Source organism: Ranitomeya variabilis, chromosome 4 (assembly GCF_051348905.1).
Source record: "Ranitomeya variabilis isolate aRanVar5 chromosome 4, aRanVar5.hap1, whole genome shotgun sequence".
Lineage (NCBI taxonomy): Eukaryota > Metazoa > Chordata > Amphibia > Anura > Dendrobatidae > Ranitomeya > Ranitomeya variabilis.
In genome coordinates, this window is record NC_135235.1 from 236324832 (window position 1) to 236352206 (window position 27375).

Consider the following 27375-nt stretch of genomic DNA (forward strand, 5'->3'; position numbering starts at 1 on the left):
AAGCAGATTTACCCTCCACACCTTTAGTCAGGTGTGGAGATTTTTGTAAACTTTGTGGTGGATTTTTCTAGTTTTTTTTATACTGACCGCACAGTATTCTGTCCTGTTCTATCCATCTAGCTAGACTGGCCTCCTTTGCTACATTCTGATTTCATTCTGCGTATGTCATTTCCCTCTCCACTCACAGTCAATATTTGTGGGGGGCTGCCTTTCCTTTGGGGATTTTCTCTGAGGCAAGATAGCTTTCCTGTTTCCATCTTTAGGGGTAGTTAGTCCTCCGGCTGTGAGGAGGTGTCTAGGGAGTGACAGGAACATCCCACGGCTACTTCTAGTGTTGTGATAAGCTCAAGAACTGTGGTTAGTACAGGTAACATCTCCTCCAGAGCTCGTCCCATGTTGCTCCTAAACCACCAGTTCATAACACGTGTCTCCATTCCTGCCCCCTTGTCTCCATTCCTGCCCCCTTGTCTCCATTCTGCCCCTTGTCTCCAATCCTGTCCCCTCTCCATTCTGCCCCATTTCTCCAACCCTGCCCCCCCCTCCCGCCACTTTTAATAAAAAAACAAACAAAAAAGTCTCAAGATCGCACCACCGGCGAATAACGACGTCATATGCCGGCGACGTGCGCGCTGACGTCAGCTGCCAGCCTCCGATTGGCTGGCGGGTTTAACTATTGCCGTTGCGGGTCTCTGACGCAGATTCAGTTACTGCACAGATCAGAAGCTGGAGCCCGATTTGCAGAAGAGACGGGGCCTGATGCGGGCCCCCTCTGCCCACTGGGCCCCATACACCAGTCAGGGCAGTAATTCCCTGATGGCGGACCTAGGAAGGAGCAGCTGGGAAAATGGAGTATGAGAAAACTGCACTTCGGAGCCTCCGACTGCAAGACCAGCTTCTTCAGGAGAAGGTAAGAAGTCATTAAAGTGCAAGTGAGCTCGGAAGGCCATTGAGGCAAGGTCCCCCGGCTGGGCATTGGGGAAAAGTCCCGGACGTGTTCTCAGTGACATGTGATATTGATGTGTCCCGTACCTTTCTCCACCAGGACCAGTAATAACAGGAACAGTCAGTATGGGGCTTTTGGTGCATCTGAGAAGATAAAGGACCCCCGATCTCTACACGATAAGTCCTAACATTCAGCAGTGCATCCGATGGCTGCGCTATGTGAGTGCCTGAGTTATATCACATCAGATCGGGCCTCCACACGTGTGGGGTCTGACCTAAAATGCCACCTATCCTATTTTGTGTATATAGGGGCCCCCAATCATGAGACACCCCCCCCACACACACACACACACACACACACAAACTCATCTTATTACTATTGGCTCATAAGAGGAGGGTTGGGCTGTTTTCTTGCCCTTTGTTGAGCCTCTGTAAAATATAATTCATGTAAAGGGGCCCAAGCTGCTGACAGTTTCCTTCTATGTATTACATTATGCAGCTACAGTGCTAGCCAATACATGTGAAAGTATATGGACAAAAAACAAACCGTTTTATTCTATTTATTTAGAGAGTTCATTAGCAGCGTAGTATGCAACATTTTGTGACATTTATAACTATTGGTGGACTGGAGGTAGCAGAGGGAGGGCGACGGCGCCATCTATTCTCAGTCAGGCGGTGAAATGGAGGGGATCGGCCATGCAGTGCTCTGCTCCCTGCCTGACACATGGCAATATACATAATGCACTGTCATGGGCTGTACAGAGGATCACAGCATGTAGTGGCATCTGGTGTAATAAGTGATTTTTAGTGGTTTCAACACTCCAATTAACGAATACTAATCATTGATATTGTTTCAATCAGTTATACATATATATATCCTTACTTACAAGGAGTGTAGCATAAGGTCATTGAAGCTGAAATGTACCTTTAGCCAGATGGTCAGTTTAACCAAGGAATGTAATTGTTTATCTACTAACAAAGGACTTTTGACATTCAAAGATGAGAGTCACCTGATTAGAACTTTCCCAAATATGTTATCCTGTTAATTATGTTAGATAGATACTGTTAAGTCTCCAGGACACATACCATGAGAGAGCAAAGCCTTTAGATGAGTTTCAATAGACAGTTTTAGCATATAAGAGAGGACTGGAGACTTGGGAAGGGAACAGAAACACATTCAGCAGAAGAGAGATGTGACAGAGAGATGAGGAGAGAGATGGAAATGAACACAGCCTGATGACTTCTGCCATAATAATGTAGTGTATGAATAATTTGTTTTGCTTACTTTATGGTTTAATCTTATTATTTATTAAGTAAATTCAATTTTGTTTATTCAATTCTCGTTTGAACATTTATTATTCATCATAATCTGTGAATCCGTAACAAAACAAAGTGGTGTCAGAAGTGGGATTGTTTTGAATAACAATGTTTACAAAATTGAACAAGTTTGTTAAGAATAGGAAAGCAGTTGAGAGTATCAGATCCTTGCCAAAATGGGTGTTATCAGGAAAGTGGACCCCAATGGCACGGGAATGTAATAAGTATATGGAGGGACAGCGCTTACCAAATCCCCAGGATGTGGCTGCCAAATTCGATCTCAAGTTATGATGCAAAGGAAAAGAAAACTGCTGCAGCCATTGGATGGGTATGTGTCCAGGCATTTCAAAGTTTGCAGGAGGAGATTGATAACTTGCGTTTAGAGCTGCATACAGCTATAGAGCAAAAGATCAGCTTGTAATCAGGCTTGAGACCAAAAGAAACAGCATGACAATATGCAAAGGAATTTTGAAGCTTATGTAGTTAAAAATGTGAATAAGTATAAGAGGAGGAGACAGCAGCCAATGTCAGATATTCATACTGCACAGATTAGGACCATGATTGCACATGAGAATTGGTCAGATTTGCTCGAATGAGATGGCTCTGACAGTGAGACAAATGAGGAAGAAAGGCATGCCAGACCAATTGTAACTACAAAAACAAGGAGAGAAGTCACACAGCGTAGTAGAGATAGGATGGATGCAGGAAATGCAGCTGTTGGAGCAGAAACCGCAATGACAGAGGAATCTAGGAATTAAACAGCAGAAGTTATCTGCTCTAGAGAAAGCAAAAGTGTCAAAAAAATAGTACAGCAGACAGAATAGATCAAGAAAGGAGAGAAGAGGATAATACCCACATTAGAAAGACGCCTCCCGGAGAAGCATTGCGAAACGCGCGTCGGGGCAGAGGAACGCTGAGGTTTTTCACATGGCGATTTGTGAGGTAATTCATTCACTTACTTACCATATGATTTTCACAATCACAGGCTGTTATAAACTGGAATATCTACAGGGATGAGATTTATCTTACCCTTATAGTAGCGATTAGAGATACTTTAGCTTAGGCTCTGCGTACTGATAGGTAGAACTCGGACACAAACCTGCTAGCAATGTGAGCAATTCATTGGAAGTTATTTAACTATTTATCACATATTTAGCCTCTGTTTTAGAAATATCCTATGGCAGTTTAGTCCCTCTTTTTCTGGATAATGTACCCTTCTTGTAATATGTTAATTATATTTTATATTTGGTTTCATAAAAAATTGATTTTATTCAAGTACCACTGTGGAGATCTTTTAATGTTTGGTCACCTTGATAGTAAGATGTTATGACATTTAGTGGTGCAGTGCCCTCTAGTTAGATGGGATTAAGTATTTGTTGAGCAATTACCTGTGAATATATCAAATTAGAAAGAGAAGGAAGGAGTGGTTTTGTGACCTGATAGCTAGTGGAGTTCCATTCCAGGAGATAGGGATCCCATCTACCAGTGACCTGTTGAGAGGATGGCAAGATCTGAGGAGGAAAGGCAAATTGCAAATCACCAGGCCCAGGAGGGTGGCGACAAGTGAGATAGGGGGTTGGAAAGATAGAGGTGGGACACCTGATGGAGGCATACAAAGGCCCTACTGCAACCGCCCGTTACACGCCTCCAAAACCAGGGCATACCATAGCCCCTGCCCCGATTCCCTCATGGACTAATCTAATTGCAGATTTTAGATAAAAGTTGTGGAACATTCCATGAGAAATGTGTTTGAACAGTTTTGCCATTTCTGATGTAAACTAATGATGTTTGTTTTTGTTCTAGAGTTTTAAGAAGAGAAATATTCCGGTGAGCATACTATGATGTATGCGCTGGCTGAGTTATTTGATAACCTGGGTTTGGTCTTGGTGATCCTTAAATGTGCACTTCTCATTTGAGGGTTTGTAATACCTTCCAACTCACAGACCGCTGTCATTTGGTGATAGACCCTGATGTTTTAAATGGCAAAAGAGCACAACAGATGCAAGATGATTCTGTATGTGGGCGCCATGTGAAAGAGGCGTACAAGGAAAAGAGGGAGTAAAATTGCAGACAATGAACTAGTGTGAGATGACTGGTGATATACTGGGGGTTGACTAAAGAAATAGATGACTTAATGACTTATTTGTACCACGTTGTTTGTCACTGTATGTGTTTGTGCATCCCCTGTAATTGTCATGGATATCCTTAGTTAAATTAGTTCACAGCCAAAGAAAAAATCCACGTGGTATTTTTATTTTTTATGAGCTCAATCTTTCAGTTTTGTTTGTACTGTGTTTGGTTTTAAAAGGAATGGTTTTCATCTTTTAGTCCACTTAATGTTGGATTGGGGGGTTGGGTATGTAATTAACCTTTTGTTTTGCTTGCAGGAGTGAAAGAAGAAACCCTTGGCCATTTAATTAACACGTGGTTACAGCGCACAGTAAATAGTTTTGTTTCTGCAGTTGACTTATTTTTTAGTTTTTCACATTTTTATTTTTTTGGGAGCTCCCGTGCATATTGGGTTTTGGAAAATGTATACAATAAATGATTTCACTGAATATTTGTTTGTTAATGTCGGTCTTTTGCTCTTGGTATACCTTTGTTCATCTACACCTGAGTACAGTATTAGCATGAAATACAAATGTGTGGTTACCCAAAGTGTGTGTTTTTTTAAATTTGCATATAAAGGAGAAACTTTCCTGCTTACTGAATGAATGCATTGGTGAAGCCAGGCACAGAGGTAGTCAGTAATGGTTACTTTTTTTTAACCAAGCATAGGGGAAAAATTATGGAGTCAATCAATTCTGAGGAAAAAAATTATGGAGTCACCCTGTAAATTTTCATTCCCAAAACTAACACCTGCATCAAATTAGATGCGCTCATTAGTCTGCATCTAAAAAGGAGTGATCACATCTTGGAGAGCTGTTGCACCAAGTGGACTGACATGAATCATGGCTTCAACAGGAGAGATGTCAATTGAAACAACTGAGAGGATTATCAAACTTTTAAAAGAGGGTAAATCATCACGCAATGTTGCAAAAGATGTTGGTTGTTCACAGTCAGCTGTATCTAAATTCAGGACCAAATACAAACAACATGGGAAGGTTGTTAAAGGCAAACATACTGGTAGACCAAGGAAGACATCAAAGCGTCAAGACCGGAAACTTAAAGCAATATGTCTCTGTGGTGAAATATGTGTATAAATATCTATATGTGTGTAGTGACCTATGTTTAGGGTTATATGTGTAACTAGTGATAATGTAACATCTGTCCTGAAGGCAAGTCGCACCTAGGTGTTAATAGGTACTTCCTTGGGACTAGTAGAATTGTGTCTCCTTATCTCACCAGGAGGTCTAGCTAGGGCCAAGAAGAAAGGAACATTTGGCACCTTCTAGGTCTTGGAGTGGAGATGCTAATTGCAGCTGGAGAGGGCATCTATTCCTGAGAACCTTTTCACACGTATCTCAAGAGAAAATAATGTATTCATTGGGGGGCGCGGCTGTGGCCCAATCAAACAGGCAGCATTTATGATATTGACCTGAGGGGCCGGTCTAGAAACCTGACCTCCAGACCAAAGTTATAAATTTAGGCTGCAGACAGAGAATTGTGTTCACATGTGAGGGCAGCCTGAGAAGCTGATGTGTTCCACCAACTCCATTCACCCCCCTCAGGGAGCAGAAAGCAAACTACCAGTGAGATGATTTCTGTAAGTTTCTCCTGTTTATTTTGATACTGTTTTGCATAAGTTGTATGTCTTTTTATTATCATATTTTTATACCTTTTTCTTATTGTAAGCACTGACCCTTTTGTTATTAAAGTATAAAACTTTAACAAGTTGAACCTTGAATGTTCTAAAAGACTCCACAGCCTAAGGTGTGTGAGCCTTATGAGTGATAGACATATTTTTATTAGTATTATTTTCTGGGACTCATCACCCGTGCATTCGATGAGTGGTGGCAGCGTGTATGAGCGGGTGTGTGGCCTGGGTCGGTGTGTGATTTATGCTCCCATTACAGCATAGGACAGAGGTTGAATGCTGGACTGAGAGAGGGGAGATAGATTAACCCTTGCAGGCACAACCCCAAGTCACGTGTGAGAGCGGGCACGTGACAAATTAGTGACACCACGGAGAAGGGATCTGTGACAGTTTCCAAAACAGGAAATGCACAACAAAACAAATGAGGAACGAATGAGTGGAAACTGGAGTCAACGTTTGAGACCGAACTGTAAGAAACCGCCTAAAGGAAATGTGATTTACATACAGAAAAGCTAAACGAAAACCATCATTAACACCTAAACAGTAAAAAACAAGGTTACAATGGGCTAAGGAAAAGCAATCGTGGACTGTGGATGAAAGTCATATTCAGTGATGAATGTTATGGTTCTCAATGGCAAGAGAACATAGCCCAGCATACATAGGAACTAGCTCTTGGAAGGATGGAAACTTAAACTGACCATGAACTAAACCTGCCGCACAACTAACAGTAGCCGGGTAGCGTAGCCTGCGTTTTATCCCTAGACGCCCAGCGCCGGCCGGAGGACTAACTAATCCTGGCAGAGGAAAATATAGTCCTGGCTCACCTCTAGAGAAATTTCCCCGAAAGGCAGACAGAGGCCCCCACATATATTGGCGGTGATTTAAGATGAAAATGACAAACGTAGTATGAAAATAGGTTTAGCAAAATCGAGGTCCGCTTACTAGATAGCAGGAAGACAGAAAGGGTACTTTCATGGTCAGCTGAAAACCCTATCAATACACCATCCTGAAATTACTTTAAGACTCTAGTATTAACTCATAACATCAGAGTGGCAATTTCAGATCACAAGAGCTTTCCAGACACAGAAACGAAACTGCAGCTGTGAACTGGAACAAAATGCAAAAAACAAACAAGGACAAAAGTCCGACTTAGCTGGAAGTTGTCTGGTAGCAGAAACATGCACAGAAAGGCTTCTGATTACAATGTTGACCGGCATGGAAGTGACAGAGGAGCAAGGTTAAATAGCGACTCCCACATCCTGATGGGAACAGGTGAACAGAGGGGATGATGCACACAAGTTCAATTCCACCAGTGGCCACCGGGGGAGCCCAAAATCCAATTTCACAACAGATGAATCACGAATCTGCATTGGGCAAGGTGATGATGCTGGAACTTTTGTTTGATGCCGTTCCAATGAGATTTATAAAGATGACTGCCTGAAGAAAACATGCAAATTTCCCCAGTCACTGATGATATGGGCTGCATGTCAGGTAAAGGCACTGGGGAGATGGCTGTCATTACATATTCAAGAAATGCACAAGTTTAAGTTTATATTTTGGACACTTTTCTTATCCCATCAATTGAAAGGATGTTTGGGGATGATGAAATCATTTTTCAAGATTATAATGCATCCTGCCATAGAGCAAAAACTGTGCAAACATTCCTTCAAAAAAGACATAAGGTCAATGTCATGGCCTGCAAATAGTCTGGATCTCAATCCAATTGAAAATCTTTGGGGGAAGTTGAAGAAAATGGTCCATGACAAGGCTCCAACCTGCAAAGCTGATCTGGCAACAGCAATCAGAGAAAGTTGGAGCCAGATTGATGAAGAGTCCTGTGTGACACTCATTAAGTCCATGCCTCAGAAACGGCAAGCTGTTAGAAAAACCAGAGGTGGTGCAACAAAATACTAGTTATGTGTTGGAGTGTTTTTTTGTTTGTTTTTCTTGATTCCATATTTTTTCCTCAGAATTGAGTGATTCCATAATTTTTCCCCTATGCTTGGTTAAAAAAAGTAACCATTACTGACTACAACATTTTTGTTCGTGTTTTTTTTAGTGTTTCTTCACGCCAGAAAGTTGCCATTTGAAATGACTTTAGTTTTGTGCCATGTCCGTGATCTACTTTTTTTTCTGCAAAATTAAACAACTGAATGAACATCCTCCAAGGCCGGTGATTCCATAATATTTGCCAGGGCTTGTATATTACAGCAACTATCACAGAGAGCAGGAAAATTGAACTCTGCTATAAGCAGCTAATGATGTAAAACCACACATGTAGATGGCAGAATATACAGTGGCAGATTAATGTGCGGAAGATGAACTTTACACTAAGATAGGTGAGAACAGTCTTGGACAGTGAATCTCACACTGATGGCACGCTGCGCCATTCACTCGATAGCACGCACTTTATTTTTTACACTTACATTGGTGAACGGGCCGTTGACCTCCCTCCAGGCCACAATGAGCTTGGCCGTATTGTCCCCAATCTTCTGCAAGGACTTCAGCTCTTTTACAGATCCGGTGTTGAGGAGATTGAGAATCATCTCTCATGTTCTGCAGCTCATCCGTCCCCATGTTAATCTCCCTGCTGGGTATGTTCTCCTGACCATCGTGAGCCTTCTGTGGATGTGATGGGTAAGATCATAAAGAAAACCTCCAAATATAAAGACCCAAGTGAAATCCACCATTCTGGGTGAGGTGGCATTATGGAAACTGTCAGTAGGTGAGTCCCTCCACCACTTAAGCACTCCTAGCATTTCTCACCTGCATTTTCTTTTCCTCCATCTGCAGGGGCTGGACGTGGAGCACCTTCTTGGCTTCGGCAGTGGACGAGTCCCTGTGGGACTTGTAGACATGTGCGGCACTTGCGGTTTTGCCGTGATCCGACAAATGCGGTACTTGCAGCAACGGAAAAAAAGCGCTGCTAGCAGTGTTTTTTTGTCTCAACGCAAGTACAAAACTGGAAGAAGAATTGCTGGGAATTGTAGTTTCCGTGGGGCACCGCAGAATGATGATCCCTGCTCTCAGACCGCTGCGGCCCCACCTTGATCTCCATCTCACTCTCCTCGCATTTCTTTAGGAGCGCCATGTGCTTCTGTTTGGGGGTACTGAGTAGTTGGGTTTCCATTTTTCCCTTTTCTGTCAGAATCCGGTCAGGTTTGAGCAGCCTGTTCACCACCGCAGGGTCCATGTGGCGATATTGAGCTTCTTCCCGTAAAAAAGCGGAAAGGTTCTCCCATATGCGTCAGACACTAGGGCGACCAGGGACGTATTTAGAGTTTATGCTGCCCTAGGCACTTTTAGTGCTGCCTCCCCCATTGTTGAGTATGACTAATGCAGACACTGTCGGCAGTGACTTTGCCTACTTTTAACATCAGCGATTTTTGCCATTCGCGGAAGATCCGGCAGTTTTTCCGCATCTGCCACGTAATGGATCACTTACGGCAACACTGCGTTCGGCCTCATTTATTCCCTATGGGACTTGCGGACATGTGCGGCACTTGCGGTTTTGCCGCGATCCGGCAAATGCGGTACTTGCAGCAATGGAAAAAAAACGCTGCTAGCAGTGTTTTTTGTCTCAACGCAAGTGCAAAACCGCAAGTGCCGCACATGTCCGCAAGTAGCCATCACTACCTGTCCCTGCACCTTGCTAGCTCATCCCTAACCATCCCTCTCTGACCTAAAACTACGCTACACTATACAGTTTTAGAAAAACAATTTATTAACTTACATATTCCTATGATATGGGCCATATGTGAGAAATAAAACGGGTCTGATTTCCGAAGCGTGAGAGAATGAACTGGCATTTTCCCACGCTCCAGAGTTCAGCGCAGGTCAGTCTGTGAGGGTGCGCAGCATCAGTGACGACACCGCTAGTCCCTGATGACACGCTGGCAGCATCTCAGTCGGGGCAGTCACATCAACTATAGGATTAGTAATGGATAGGTAGAAGAAACCTGGCACTCAACTTAATGCTGTGAATCAGAAACAATTTTATTTGTAGTACCAAAAATACGTTTCGGTCACCCGGATCTTCATCAGTTACTATAAAGGTGAGCAAGATAATAAACAGAACATGAAAATAATATAGAAACAAAATAACAAGACTTATAACAGTAGGTGCAAATCTGACAAGTAAATAGAACAGATGAATATTGTGGTATCCAGTATATAATGTAGAGATCCATACAGGATGGAGTGCACAGAGGATAGCCATTGGATCATGACCGATGAAATCCAGAGTGTGTCACAGATATTCGAATAAATCAGTACAAGTGGCTCTAGAAAAAAAGAAAAACGTATTAATCAAAGATATATGACAAGCATAATAATATGAACCATAGGCGGAATCATCACATATCGAACCCTGTCACTATACCACAATATTACAATATGACTACCAGTACTAAAAACGTCAACTAGTCCCACAAAAAACTAGACCTCACATGACTCTGTGGGCCAAAATATGGAAAAATTATAGCTCTCAAAATGTGGTGATGCAAAAACTACTCTTTGCAATAAAAAGCATCTTTTAGTGTGCGACAGCTGCCACACATAAAAACCCGATATAAAAACCAGCTATAAACAGTAAATCAAACCCCCTTAGATAGGGAAAAATAATAAAATAAAATAAATTATTTTTTTTCCATTTTCCTATTAGGGTTAGCGATGGGGCTAAAGCTAGGGTTAGGGTTGGGACTAAAGTCAGGGTTACGGTTAGGAGTAGGGTTAGGGTTGGGATTAGGGTTAGGTTTGTGATTAGGGGTGTGTTGGGGTTAGGGTTGGAGTTAGAATTGGGGGGTTTCCACTGTTTAGGCACATCAGGGGCTCTCCAAACGCGAGTGATGGGATTCAGGGGGCACATGCCACTTCAGTGACACTGCTTTTAAAAATTAGCAGGCGGTTGCCCGAACCATCAAGAAGCGGTGCCGCAATCTGGTTTCCTGGCCTGCAATTTTCAACTAAATGTGGAACTCATATGGGGCAGGATGGGAGCTCATATGGGGCAGGATGGGAGCTCATGTGGGGGCAGGATGGGAGCTCATGTGGGGACAGGATGGGAGCTCATGTGGGGACAGGATGGGAGTTCATGTGGGGACAGGATGGGAGCTCATGTGGGGGCAGGATGGGAGCTCATGTGGGGGCAGGATGGAAGCTCATGTGGGGGCAGGATGGGATCTCATATGGGGGCAGGATGGGATCTCATGGGGGCAGGATGAGATCTCATATGGGGCAGGATGGGATCTCATATGGGGCAGGATGGGAGCTCATGAGGGCAGGATGGGAGCTCATATGGGACAGGACGGGATCTCATATGGGACAGGATGGGAGAACATATGGCTGGAGCCAGGAATGAGACAAGGGGGGAAGGATGGGGAATATTATTACTGTAGGGGCTAATTAAGGGATATAATTACTGCAGTGATGCATTTTATTTTTGGAGGATACGGTTTTCAATGGGGGTACCTGATACTTTACAGAGCAGCACTATGCTGCCTTTTTTCTTCACCTGGTGTAGAACAGAAGATTGGATCTGTGAAAATCTGTGCTGTAAAAAATGCAACAAATCTGTAACGTATGCACAGGCCCTACGTTCAACGATAATCACAATAATGCATCAGCGTGGTCAGTGAACGGCGGACCGAAGACATATACAGAAGGACTTTAGCATATGGACATACGGAGTGAAAAAGAGAGGTGTATGCTGCTGCAGTGATCGCTGGCTGTACATGAAAGTGTTCCCCATTCACTGACAGCAAGCGGAGATGTTGAGTGGCGAGCTGCCTCTAATCCTCCATTTACATGAGGTTAGGAGCAGTCAGGAAGCAATGTAACCAGTAATGTATACAGACGCCTGCGGAGTAATGTACGGGGACAGGTGCAGGCGCTTCGTTTCTCCATTCCTGACCCGGGTTGTGGAGTCGTCTTTAGGGCGTAACGTCATTTCCAGCGCACATTCTGAGCGCTTCATGTCATCGGGAGATTAGATGCTCAATTAACTGTTGTCTCTCGTCACATTCTTGCAGAAGAATATTTCTTTCATGAGCTGCGTCCCTGGAGGCCGTGCTGCTTTATATTCCGAGAGTGTGATATTACTCCAGCCTCACATATCCGGCCATTAATTAAAGGCAGTGCTCTTGTCATTGTGTAAGAACACGACCAATGTAATCTAGTGGAGTCAGTTCTCACTTCTGAGGCCCAACACATGAGCTGGTGGCACGATATGCGAGTGAGAGCACAATGTGAGAGCAGAGGCACAATAGGCGAGCGGGAGCAAAGAAAGCAAAGTGGGAGCACAGTAGATGAGCGGGGGCAAGATATGAGAACGTGAGTACAATATGACAGGGGGATCACAGCAGGCGAGCGGGAGCACGATGGGAAAGCGGGAGCACGAGGGGAGAATGGGAGCACGACGCCAGAGCGGGAGTACGAAGCCAGAGCGGGAGCACGACGCCAGAGCGGGAGTACGATGGGGAGAATGGGAGCACGACGCTAGAGCGGGAGCACGATGGGGAGAATGGGAGCACGACGCCAGAGCGTGAGTACGATGGGGAGAATGGGAGCACGACGCCAGAGCGGGAGTACGAAGCCAGAGCGGGAGCACGACGCCAGAGCGGGAGTACGATGGGGAGAATGGGAGCACGACGCCAGAGCGGGAGTACGATGGGGAGAATGGGAGCACGACGCTAGAGCGGGAGCACGATGGGGAGAATGGGAGCACGACGCCAGAGTGGGACCACGATGTGATAGTGGCAGCATGATGAGAGTGGGAACACAATAGGCGAGTGGGAGCACTATATGTGAGCGGAAGCAGGATATGATAGTGGGAGAACGACATGCAAGGGGAGCATGATATGTGAGCTGGTGGCACAATAAGCGAAGGGAGCACAAAATGTGAGCTGGCGTCACAATACGCGAGGGGAGAACGATACGTGAGCTGGCGGCACAATATGCGAGGGGAGAACGATAGGTGAGCTGGCAGCACAATATGCGAGGGGAGAACGATACGTGAGCTGGCGGCACAATATGCGAGGGGAGAACGATAGGTGAGCTGACGGCACAATATGCGAGGGGAGAACGATATGTGAGCTGGCGGCACAATACGCGAGGGGAGAACGATACGTGAGCTGGCGGCACAATACGCGAGGGGAGAACGATAGGTGAGCTGGCGTCACAATATGCGAGGGGAGAACGATACGTGAGCTGGCAGCACAATATGCGAGGGGAGAACGATAGGTGAGCTGGCGTCACAATATGCGAGGGGAGAACGATAGGTGAGCTGGCGGCACAATATGTGAGGGGAGAACGATAGGTGAGCTGGCGGCACAATATGCGAGGGGAGAACGATAGGTGAGCTGGCGGCACAATATGCGAGGGGAGAACGATACGTGAGCTGGCGGCACAATATGCGAGGGGAGAATGATACGTGAGCTGGCGGCACAATATGCGAGGGGAGAACGATACGTGAGCTGGCGGCACAATATGCGAGGGGAGAACGATACGTGAGCTGGCGGCACAATATGCGAGGGGAGAAAGATAGGTGAGCTGGTGGCACAATATGCGAGGGGAGAACGATAGGTGAGCTGGTGGCACAATACGCAAGGGGAGAACGATAGGTGAGCTGGTGGCACAATATGCGAGGGGAGAACGATAGGTGAGCTGGTGGCACAATATGCGAGGGGAGAACGATAGGTGAGCTGGTGGCACAATACGCAAGGGGAGAACGATAGGTGAGCTGGTGGCACAATATGCGAGGGGAGAACGATAGGTGAGCTGGTGGCACAATATGCGAGGGGAGAACGATAGGTGAGCTGGTGGCACAATATGCGAGGGGAGAACGATAGGTGAGCTGGTGGCACAATACGCAAGGGGAGAACGATAGGTGAGCTGGCGGCACAATATGCGAGGGGAGAACGATAGGTGAGCTGGCGGCACAATATGCGAGGGGAGAACGATAGGTGAGCTGGCGGCACAATATGCGAGGGGAGAACGATAGGTGAGCTGGCGGCACAATATGCGAGGGGAGAACGATAGGTGAGCTGGCGGCACAATATGCGAGGGGAGAACGATAGGTGAGCTGGCGGCACAATATGCGAGGGGAGAACGATACGTGAGCTGGCGTCACAATATGCGAGGGGAGAACGATAGGTGAGCTGGCGGCACAATATGCGAGGGGAGAATGATACGTGAGCTGGCGGCACAATATGCGAGGGGAGAACGATAGGTGAGCTGGCGGCACAATACGCGAGGGGAGAACGATAGGTGAGCTGGCGGCACAATACGCGAGGGGAGAACGATACGTGAGCTGGTGGCACAATATGCGAGGGGAGAACGATAGGTGAGCTGGCGGCACAATATGCGAGGGGAGAACGATAGGTGAGCTGGTGGCACAATATGCGAGGGGAGAACCAATAGATCTGAGGAGTCACTTGACATGGACATTTACTGCAGCCGTCGCTAATGACGCGAGTTATCGGACTGGATTGAGGAAATTCTCTTGTGCTATATCATACAAAGGCCTATGTTGCAGATTACAGTTGGTAAAAAGACAATTCCCTAACGTTATTACTAAATTGCTCCTATTCATTGTATAGGTTACGATGAGAGAACAGTCTATCATAGTCTCTCCCATCATCCTGTAGCAGACTTGGCAGTTTTGATTTCCTCTCGTGGCTACAAACAACTTTTTTTGAGGCTTCTCAAAACTAGGAGTTTTTCAAGCTTAAAAAACTGCCTAAAAAACCCTCTCCATATTGTGCAAATTTTTCCTTTCCAGTTGTTTTGCGTTTTTTTCCTTAAGTTTTTTTGTTTTGTTTTTTTTTGCAACCTTTTGATTGGACTGTGCCTACTTTGGAGATATTTCATGTACTTTTTCTTGCCATCGGGCGTTTTTTTCACAACAAAAATAAAACACAGATAAAAAAGGTAAGGCAGCAAATTGGATTTCCTACAGAAATTAACTAGGAGAGTTTTCAAAGAGGATTTTCTAGAGGATAAGCCGCCTTAAAAAACTTTTATGCATTTAAAGACAATGTGACACTCGAGACCCCCAGACAATTTCCACATATAGTGCCTCGTCCGGCAGCCCCCCATATGTGCCAAACGTCAACAGAAAGCCTATATTGTGAGTGCGCCCTCGAAGGCACCATGACGTTTGCCTCGAACCTACACAAATGTACTGTTCCCCAAAAGCGAGCGGAGGGATCGAATCACACTAAAGGGGCACATACTACACATTACCTTAATTATGGCATGTAAGTGTCCCAATTTAAAGGGGTCTGCTACCCTGGCACATTGCCTTTAATATATATCTTGTGTAGCAGGACTCCATTATTGATGAATACAAGCCTCCTCCTCACCACTATACTACAGTGTCAGCGCAATTCATTGTAATCTGTATGGAAAAGCTTACAAAAGAGCACCGATACGTCTGTAACAGTCTGAAAAGATAGACATGGAGATCAGCCATTTACTGGATAACCAGTGCAGTATAACACGGCAGTGAATCTGGGGGTCTGATAGGCAGAACACGATGGGTTTTACGCTGCTTGTCTCTCCTGTTGCATTTTATAAAACACGATTATTGCCTGAATCTGAACTAATTTCTCACTTAAGAAGATTTGCCTGTAGGATCGTTCTTTCCCCTTTCCCGCTCACTCCAGGCCCACTGCGTGCTGCAGGCTTTACACAGACAATGCTAATTTTATGGCTTTGTAGAAATACTCGCCGTAAATAACGTATTTCCACTGAGATGAATGACACTTTGTATCTGCACTTCTCCCAGGTTCTGCGGGGTAACCTTTACACGGTGCTGTGGATGGAGCGCGGCCTATGGGATGGACACATGCGGCAGTCAGCACGCTCAGAATAAGAATGTCAGCACTTTATATAATTAGTTCTGATCATCCTATGGAGGAAACGAAGGATCCGAGAAATGCAAACGACTGGTGATACATTGTGGGCAGTGCATCAACAGTGAGTGCACCGGCAGAATAGTGAGTGCAGCTCTGGAGTATAATACAGGATGTAACTCAGGATCAGTAATGTAATGTATGTACACAGCGACTGCACCAGCAGAATAGTGAGTGTAGCTCTGGGGTATAATACAGGATGTAACTCAGGATCAGTAATGTAATGTATGTACACAGTGACTGCACCAGCAGAATAGTGAGTGCAGCTCTGGGGTATAATACAGGATCAGTAATGTAATGTAATGTATGTACACAGTGACTGCACCAGCAGAATAGTGAGTGCAGCTCTGGGGTATAATACAGGAGGTTACTCAGGATCAGTAATGTAATGTATGTACACAGTGACTGCACCAGCAGAATAGTGAGTGCAGCTCTGGGGTATAATACAGGATGTAACCCAGGATCAGTAATGTAATGTATGTACACAGTGACTGCACCAGCAGAATAGTGAGTGCAGCTCTGGGGTATAATACAGGATCAGTAATGTAATGTATGTACACAGTGACTGCACCAGCAGAATACTGAGTGCAGCTCTGGAGTATAATACAGGATGTAACTCAGTATCAGTACAAGAAAGGAGACTTTCAGACCTCGCTCAGAGCTCTGGGTTTGATTGCCACAGCTTTATATTGGCACAAGTCACCTTTTGCCATTCTCTACGATAGGGATACATTAATGATAGAAGTACTATTCTGATGGTTATAATTATACAATTCCTCCATAACCAGATATTAGTTTTCAGCAAGCTCCTCCATAAAATACAACCATAGTTTCCATTTTGCAGCTGTATCATTGTCTTGAGACACTTAAAACGTAGCAGAAAGCGCTCATCCTGCAGTCTGGGAATGGACATTTTACCTCTGCTGCTCCAGATGTTTAACTATAACTTCAGCCGATCTCTTTGCTCCGTACATCAAGTCCTGCTGAGCAAACTGCAAACTTAAAATGAATTTTTTTTTTTTTATTTATTTTTTTTAAAAAAAGCTCTTTATGAGGCCTAGAGAGACTGGAGGTGTCAGATTTTCCATATGATAAAATATGGGTCCATCTGCTTCGGTTTAGCAGCCCTGACTGGAGCTAATTGGCAGATCAAGCCATTTGATGTTCCATATTAGATAAGAAGCTACGAGAGTGAACATTGACTAGGACACTTTTTGGATGGATCCCAAAGTTGCTCTTTCCCAACCGCAGTAAAATATCAGGGTGCTAATATGATCCAGATTGGACGCACAGAAGCTGCACAGAAAGTAACAAGTGTCAAATGCTTTGAACTACTTTTGACGAAGTCCTCCACCAAATCTTCCCTGGAGGAGCAACACAAAGACTGAACGTAACCGGAGCCCGCTGGCTACAGCCGTCCTGCGCTGCATCATGGAGGAGAACACGGACCGGTGATTTACAGGGGGCCACAACATATTAGAGACCTGAGAAGTTGAGAGGATGGATCCAGTTATACGGTACGAGGTGGAGTTACTGGATACACCCGGTACTGAACCGACCAGAATAATAGATAACAATTCCATAAATCAGTATTACTCCAATTGGCCCGGCTGCAAGGTTATCTTTACTATTTGTCCCATGTATCCCAAGGCAGACGTCAGTCTTTAGGGAACTCCCTTCCACCGGACATTTATCTTGAGAAGATGCCTCAGATTTTATGTATACCTTCACAATGATTTTTTTCTTATTGTTCATTCTCAAATGCGAATATAAGTGACTTCCTAATAGCCTCCATTTAAACACTTTCTACCATTTTGCTGCTGCACATGTCGGTAAGTTCTTTATCTAGTTCCTATCATGATCCTGCTCCGGACAGTGTCTCCGTTCTCTCCCATCTCTCAGTGCTATGCTACAGTCGTACGGTCCGCTGAGCTTATCGGACCTTTCACACCAGCAAATTGTGAACATGAATAGCTCTGTGTGCCTGTCCGCACAGCAGAAGGATGGACATGATGTCTGCTATGTACATGCACTTGTCAGGTACAGAAATCACAGCAGACAAGCACATACTGCAATTTTTTTTTTAACAAGAACCCCCTAGTGTTAGAGCTGTGCTGATACATGAAAGCTAGTGAAGACCGTAGGATCCAGGCTACATACAGAGCACACGTCCAGCCTATATTACTGGGAGAGACACAGACCTCACATCCAGCCTATATTACTGGGGGACACACACAGCTCACATCCAGCCTATATTACTGGGAGGGACACACAGATCTAACATCCAGCCTATATTACTGGGAGAGAGACAGACCTCACATCCAGCCTGTATTACTGGGAGAGACACACAGAGCTCACATCCAGCCTATATTACTGGGAGGGACACACAGACCTCACATCCAGCCTATATTACAGCGAGAGACACAGAGATCACATCCAGCCTATATTACTGGGAGACAAACAGACCTCCCATCCAGCCTATATTACTGGGAGAGACACAGACCTCACATCCAACCTATATTACTGGGAGAGACACACAGAGCTCATATTCAGCCTATATTATTGGGAGAGACACACAGACCTCATATCCAGCCTGTATTACTGGGAAAGACACATATGTCACATCAAGCTTCTATTACTGGGAAACACAAAGCCTTAGCATCCAGAGTATATTACTATAAGAGACACACAAATAATACACGCAGCCTACATTATTGGGAAAACATACAGAGCTAACATACAGCCTATATTACCGAGAGAGATCCAAATACCAAATATCCTGCGTATATTACTGTGATGAACATACAGAGCTGTTCAAAAATCACTTGGCACTCAGAGAATTATTTTTCCAAGATGATTATTTCATTTATTTGTGCATCCAGTTAAAGAATAAACGTTTTCGGTCCACACATCAGACCTTCATCAGAAATTCCTTTTTATCAAACTGGACAAATAATGCACGTGGGTTTATCAAGGCCAGACAGGCCAAGGCTGGGTAACCCAGGACAAAGGCAAGGAGGTAGAAAGCCTCTATGTGCCTGAAGAGGTTGTGCTGGGTGAAGGTGCAGATCCGCCGCTGTGAATGGCGCTTAAGACGCCAGCTATGTGGCGTGAAGACTGAAGTTCCCGGGGACCACTTCAGTCTTCACGCCACATAGCTGGCATCTTAAGCGCCATTCACAGCGGCGGATCTGCACCTTCACCCAGCACAACCTCTTCAGGCACATAGAGGCTTTCTACCTCCTTGCCTTTGTCCCGGGTTACCCAGCCTTGGCCTGTCTGGCCTTGATAAACCCACGTGCATTATTTGTCCAGTTTGATAAAAAGGAATTTCTGATGAAGGTCTGATATATGGACCGAAAACGTTTATTCTTTAACTGGATGCACAAATAAATGAAATAATCATCTTGCAAAAATAATTCTCTGAGTGCCAAGTGAATTTTGAACATTGGATTGACGGGCTGGAAACCCGACTTGAGCACCATATAGGAACCTTGAGTGCCGTGTGCATTTTCTTTATCTTTTGAACATACAGAGCTGGCATCTAGCCTATATTACTCAGAGAGGCATACATAGCTCAAATCCAGCCAATTTTACTAGAAGAGACACACAGACCTCATGTCCAGCTTATATTACTAGGAGTGAAGCACAAACCTCTTATCCAGCCTATATTACAGGATGCACACAGATCCCACATCCAAATTATATCACTGGGAGATACTCACATCCAGCCTGTATTACAAGTAGACACACTCCCACATAAAAAAAACAAACAAACCTGAAACTTGGATAAGGCTTTAAACTGCATATTAGGGGGGTCTAAGAGTTAATAAATATTGCAAACAAACCTAGGACAACTTTATTAACTAAAGGTAACAACTAACATGTACAAATAATTTTTGCCTAGCCACAAGTGTCCATAACCTTTAAAGGGACTGTCCATTTTACAGAATTTATTTCTATACACCCTTTCTGGGAAGTTTCGGGTAATAGAAGGGGGTTTCTCTGACCAGAGTCCTCATTTCTTGGCCTAAGTGGGGAGCGATTATGAAGAGCATCTCAGAATTTACTTGTAATCCACTGATTGGAATCAGCAGCAAATAAGTACTGCATTTCTTTGGATTTGCAGGGGATCCACCGCAGTGAGTTTGTTCTTATGAAGCTGTCTCAGTCTTGGTCTCACACAACAATGTAGCCAGTTATAGGGAAAGCTGACACATAGTATCCTCTAAACAACCATTGTGCAGACTGTTCACATTGGAAGGGCGGACACAGACAACCAATATCCTCATGCAAATTCTGATCCTCAGCTCCGTCAAATATTAAAACAATTTCATAAACAGTACTTAAGCTTTGTAAAATGAATTAGACACCAGATGGTCCCTCATTAAGGTGATTACAATCACAATTGCTCTTCAGTCTCTTTCCACTAATTGCATTAGTTTTTCCCAAAATGAAAACTTTTGAAACTATTGAAAAACTCATAAACTAAGCTTTTTTTCTCGTCTTCCGCTTTACAGGATTACAGCCAAGCACATGCTGAGGGCACAGCGTAATGTGATAATCTGCACGTGGTTTTCTTGGTCAGAAAGTTTGACTCTGAAAATAGAATATCAACCACATCAGCTCAGGGGTAACGGGCGGATAAATGGGCCACAAGACAAAAATAGAATGGAAATAAAAAGGGCTGAAAACTCCCCCAAGTCTGCTGGATTGTAGAGATAAGGACGTGATATTTAAGGCAACAGATTGTTGGAACCTTACTGTAAGTACAGCAGAGCATGTTCCCAAGACACTAGCCGTCCTGTATAGTCCTGTGTTCCCCAAACCAGGTGGCTGATAACATAGGACAATAGCTTGCCACTCAGTAAATACTAGGATGATAGACAGAATATGGGTTCCTGGAGTCTATAGAGAATTGACTGGACAGTTTTTCACTTCTACTTTCCTAGTTTCCAGATTAATGAACAATTTGGATTTACCGCAGATATATCGGCGATCGTCCCATTCACGTGATGACGCTAAAACGTCCCATTTCAAATGGACGAAACAGATTTTTAGTGGCAGAAATTTCTAAGAAATGGGAAATATAAGAGGAAGGATTTGGGTTTGCACAGATCATTTGTTAGTACAAATGCTCTGATGTCCATAGTCGGAACAATCCAACACAACCACTAATGGTCTGGATGCTGGAGAAGATAGAAGTATTGCACTGGAGAAAGGAAACAATGGATCACTGGATACAGGAGGAGGAGGCCTTTTCTTACTACTTCCTGCTGAATCCATCTCTGGCTTTGGTTCACAAAACTGCATAAAACATAACATGACTGTTTCCAGCTTTATATATGTACCATCAGGGAAAATTGTATTTTTATGTTCTTTTTTTACTTACATGCACTCATTTTTAATAAAAAACAAAAAATGTAACGGCGCTTCATAAATAATTTTGCACAGTTTTGTTTTTGCATCCTGTATGATCAATGCCTGATGACCATCAATGCATATGGATGACAACGACTGATGACAATGCCTGATGATCACAGACACATAGGGATGACGACGCCTAATCACCACAGACACATAGGGATGACGACGCCTGATGACCACAGACACATATGGATGACGACGCCTGATGACCACAGACACATAGGGATGACGACGCCTGATGACCACAGACATACAGGGATGACGACGCCTGATGACCACAGACACACAGGGATGACGACGCCTGATGACCACAGACACATAGGGATGACGATGCCTGATGACCACCAATACATATGGATGACAACGCCTGATGACCACTGACACATAGGGATGATGACGCCTGATGACCACCGATACATATGGATGACGACGCCTGATGACCACCGATACATAGGGATGACGACGCCTGATGACCACCGATACATAGGGATGATGACGCCTGATGACCACCGATACATAGGGATGACGACGCCTGATGACCACCGATACATAGGGATGATGACGCCTGATGACCACCAATACATATGGATGACTACGCCTGATGACCACCAATACATATGGATGACAATGCCTGATGACCACAGACACATTGGGATGACGACACCTGATGACAATGCCTGATGACCACTGAAACACAGGGATGACAACGCCTGATGACCACCGATACATAGGGATGACGACGCCTGATGACAATGCCTGATGACCACCAATACATAGGGATGACGACGCCTGATGACCACTGATACATATGGATGACAACCCCTGATGACCACAGACACATAGGGATGACGACGCCTGATGACAATGCCTGATGACCACTGAAACACAGGGATGACAATGCCTGATGACCACCGATACATAGGGATGACAACGCCTGATGACAATGCCTGATTTCCACTGACACACAGGGATGACAATGCCTGATGACCACCGATACATATGGATGACAATGCCTGATGACCACCGATACATATGGATGACGCCGACTGATGACCACCAATACACAGGGATGACGACGCCTGATGACCACAGACACATAGGGATGACGACTGATGACCACCAATACATATGGATGACGACGCCTGATGACCACAGACACATAGGGATGATGACTGATGACCACCAATACATATGGATGACAACGCCTGATGACCACAGACCCATAGGGATGACGACGACTGATGACCACTGATACATATGGATGACAATGACTGATGACCACCGATGCATATGGATGACGACGCCTGATGACCACAGACACATAGGGATGACAACGACGCCTGATGATGACCACCAATGCATTTTTCCACTAGTTCAAACACAAAACACTGTGGCTCCATGGGTCTCTTTTTATCCGACACTGGCCCATTACTTACAAGAGTTACATACTGAAATAGATTGCGGTATGTTGTGTTCTGACACATCACAGGGTAGTCGGTACAATGATTTGGGAATGTAACTAGATGTGTAACGCTTTATTTCAGTCTTGAAGGACCTTAAAATTCTTCCAGTGACTGCTCCCGCTTCAGTCCACACAATTAATTAGATGAAAAGTCCCCGGATCATTCAGCAGCTGATTAAAGTTTTACAATAATAGTCCCTTACGTGCATTGTAGCCTCCACTCTGGTTTAATTTGACTGAGGTCTTAAATCCCCTTTTCTGTCCTCAGAATAATTCAATATGATAATGTAGCCAGGATTACACTCACCCTGCACATAGAGATGGAGTGCGATTCTGTCAGCTCTAAACGTTCACAACCCAAACCCCTGTGAATGCGCCAAACAGCAGGACCTTCACAAGGACTCTGGGGGACCGCAAACTAAAGTGGGGGGATCCAAAACGGATAATCCCCCATAGGATCGCTGCCTAGTTCATACTAGCAAATGATGTACAGAGAGTGGATAACGAAGCAAATGCCCCATCATTCCTCCCCTTTCCCTCTTTTTGCAGAAACAAAATAGTCCAGTTTCATAGGTGAGAGTAACCACTACAACAATGGCTGACTAAATCCATCCAGATGACAGGTTTCTGGTCTCGGCCCTTTATCCAAGAGAAAGAAATAAAGTTGTTTTAGTAATTATTCCAAAAGATTTTGTTTTTACCGACCCCCAATAAAATAAGTTCTCTAAAACTGAAAGTTCCCCTTTTACACATTTTGACACTGAACCACTAGGTGGCGCCATCTGTCCACAGCGAGGATATCACACAATATTACTGGAGTGAGCGATCCGCAAGGGGTACTAGCAGAATCCAAAGCTGATGGTAAACCATTGTATAACCATATACCCCAACATCCGACAAGACTACAACCTGCAGTAACCCTCGTTCCACCAAACCCCTGCACGACCAGCTCTGCCCTCACCGACTCTATCCTCACCCATCCCTTGTAGATTGTGAGCCCTCGTGGGCAGAGTCCTCTCTCCTCCTGTACCAGCTGTGACCTGTATTGTTCAAGATTATTGTACTTGTTTTTATTATGTATACCCCTCCTCACATGTAAAGCGCCATGGAATAAATGGCGCTATAATAATGACATATAAAGCTCTTCAACCTTCAATCCAGTAAAATAGAAGAGAGATTCAACTGAGTTTACAATGGACTTTTAGTATTGTTTTCTAAGCCAAAATTAGTAGAATAAACTAAATAAAAAGGTAGAATCACTGTGTACATACATTACATTACTGATCCTGAGTTACATCCTGTATTATACTCCAGAGCTGCACTCACTATTCTGCTGGTGCAGTCACTGTGTACATACATTACATTACTGATCCTGAGTTACATCCTGTGTTATACCCCAGAGCTGCACTCACTATTCTGCTGGTGCAGTCACTGTGTACATAAATTGCATTACTGATTCTGAGTTACATCCTGTGTTATGCTCCAGAGCTGCACTCACTATTCTGCTGGTGCAGTCACTGTGTACATACATTACATTACTGATCCTGAGTTACATCCTGTATTATACCCCAGAGCTGCACTCACTATTCTGCTGGTGCAGTCACTGTGTACATAAATTGCATTACTGATTCTGAGTTACATCCTGTGTTATGCTCCAGAGCTGCACTCACTATTCTGCTGGTGCAGTCACTGTGTACATACATTACATTACTGATCCTGAGTTACATCCTGTATTATACTCCAGAGCTGCACTCACTATTCTGCTGGTGCAGTCACTGTGTACATACATTACATTACTGATCCTGAGTTACCTCCTGCTTTATCCTCCAGAGCTGCACTCACTATTCTGCTGGTGCAGTCACTGTGTACATATATTACATTACTGATCCTGAGTTACATCCTGTATTATACCCCAGAGCTGCACTCACTATTCTGCTGGTGCAGTCACTGTGTACATAGATTGCATTACTGATCCTGAGTTACATCCTGTATTATACTCCAGATCTGCACTCGCTATTCTGCTGGTGCAGTCACTATGTACATACATTACATTACTGATCCTGAGTTACATCCTGTGTTATACCCCAGAGCTGCACTCACTATTCTGCTGGTGCAGTCACAGTGTACATACATTACATTACTGATCCTGAGTTACATCCTGTATTATCCTCCAGAGCTGCACTCACTATTCTGCTGGTGCAGTCACTGTGTACATATATTACATTACTGATCCTGAGTTACATCCTGTGTTATGCTCCAGAGCTGCACTCCGGAGTCTTCCCAGCAATCTTTGCTTGCTCTGTGTCTGCTCACTGCCTTCTCCGATTTCCATTCGATGACTCGTGATATTACTACTAGGTGCCCTCATCTATTGTAGGAAAACCTCCTGCATTATAACAGCTGTATTTCTTATCTGAATACTGACAATGGCTCTTGAATATGACTGCCCCTTAATCTCCTCTTTGCAAAATTATAATTCATTCTTCGCGGCCAAATCACAGTCACTACACAGTGATAATATATTACTAAAACGTCAGTTTTATGAAAACTATTCAAGGTATATTGTAAAAAGCCCGCATAGCCTCCATCACACAGGTGAGAAGTGCAGCCACGTATCGAGATGATGGCAGCTCCTGGTTTCCAGACCCTAAGGCTATGTGCACACGATGTGGATTTGCTGCGGATTTTTCCACGCAGAAATGCTGTAGATCCGCACTGTGATGTACAGTCTGTTATTAAATGGAAAAAAAAAAGCTGTGCAGATTGTGCAGAAAAATCAGTGCGGAATTGCTGCGGATTTCAAACAAGTGCATGTCACTTCTTTTGTGCGGATCTGCAGCGTTTCTGCACCCCTCATGTTAAAATTACGCAGTGGCAAAAACTGCTGAAATTCCGCACAAAATCTGCATAAAAACTGCGGCAAATCTGCGGCTACGGATTCTGCCAGGAGATGCGGATTTTGTGCAGAAAATTCTGCACCTCTTTTCCTACGTGTGCACATAGCCTAAAACCTTGCACAGAAATGTCCCCAGATCTGTGTGCAAAATGGTTCACCCAGAGACAGCGAATGTCAGAGAGGTGCCGGGGAGTTATCTGCAAAGGAGGGGGTCAGTATGGATAGCGCCCCTCTATAGGTCATCTCACTCCGGGCAATGAGACATTGCAGGAAATTCTTAGGATGGAAAAGTTAAATACTGAGTTGCTGTGATTGCATCTCAAAGTGATAAAAATCAGAAATGGCATCAGAAAATCCCAAGAGCAGAAATGAGATGATCTGCAGCACTCTTCATGCTCCTGTCTAGAGGAGGCTCTGAGCAGAACAACAGGTGACTATAATATGTTATGGTCCCACCAGCCTGGAGCCTCTTGTCATTGCGCTCCTGGGAACCTCCAGGAATAAATTATTTTACCGCGATAGATGGTGAAAAAAAAAATCCTCCAGAGAAACTGTGCAAAGTTTCTGCCAAGCAAGTGTCTGATTAGGTCATTTCTATTGAAGATGATTGTTCCATCTGCCCCACATCAATATTGCTCTCCCCTCACGTCTTCTCCCGCACGTTTATGGGCCAGCTGCAGTCGGTGTCTATTACATTCACAACACTCCTCTCTGGATACATTTCAGTACAGTAACTTTCTTTTTTTTTACATTCAAAATGTTCAACCTTTCAGAACCTCTTGTTTTCTTAATATGTATTTGTGAAATAGTTGCAGCTTTATTCTAATACCCTGCGCAGCTCCAAACCAACATTTTACCTGTCTCACGCCGCCACTAGGGGGAGCTCAGCGCATACAATTCATATGCATTACAGAAACTTCTTGTAGCTGAGCATTTGCTACCGTATCACTTATAAATATGGGGGTTGATACATGAATAATTACTTTTATAGCTACAGAAGTTTAAGGCCATGTTCACACCTTTGCAGAAAATTTCAGCTCTGGATTACGTCACAAATCCATAACAAATTTGCCAGGTGTCCACACATGGAATCCACATGCAGATTCCCAAGATCGAATAGGATGAAATCCGCAATAAACATCAGCACAAGAATGAGTATCCGCACAATGCTTTTATTTTCTTGCAGATTGCTCTTTCCGCAACGTGTGAATGAGATTTAAAAAAAAAAATTTCTTGCATTGCAGTCTAAATTGCAGCGGATTTGTGGTGAACTTGGCGTAAAAAAACAAGTAGTGAAATGATTGTGATCTCTGGCCCCGAATCCTGCATTAATATAGACGTGAAGCTGAAGCCAGAACAATGTAACATTTAGCAGATCCCAACAGAAACTTCTCATCTGTAAATCATTACACATTGTAACAGGAACCACAGATATTTCCACAAGTTACCAGGTCCGTTATGTTCAGTTACTGGAGAAAAAACTCGAATTGGGATCAAAAGCTGTAAAAGCCGCCTGTTCAGACAGTGCAGTCAGCAGCTGGGTGACACTTGTCTAGAAATGGGTGCAAGACCTTGAGATAGGTCACCAGGGTCTTCTCCGCCATCAAGCATCCGGCTGCAGGTCTTCCTCTTCGCCTTGTTCCTTTTACTCTTCCAACCA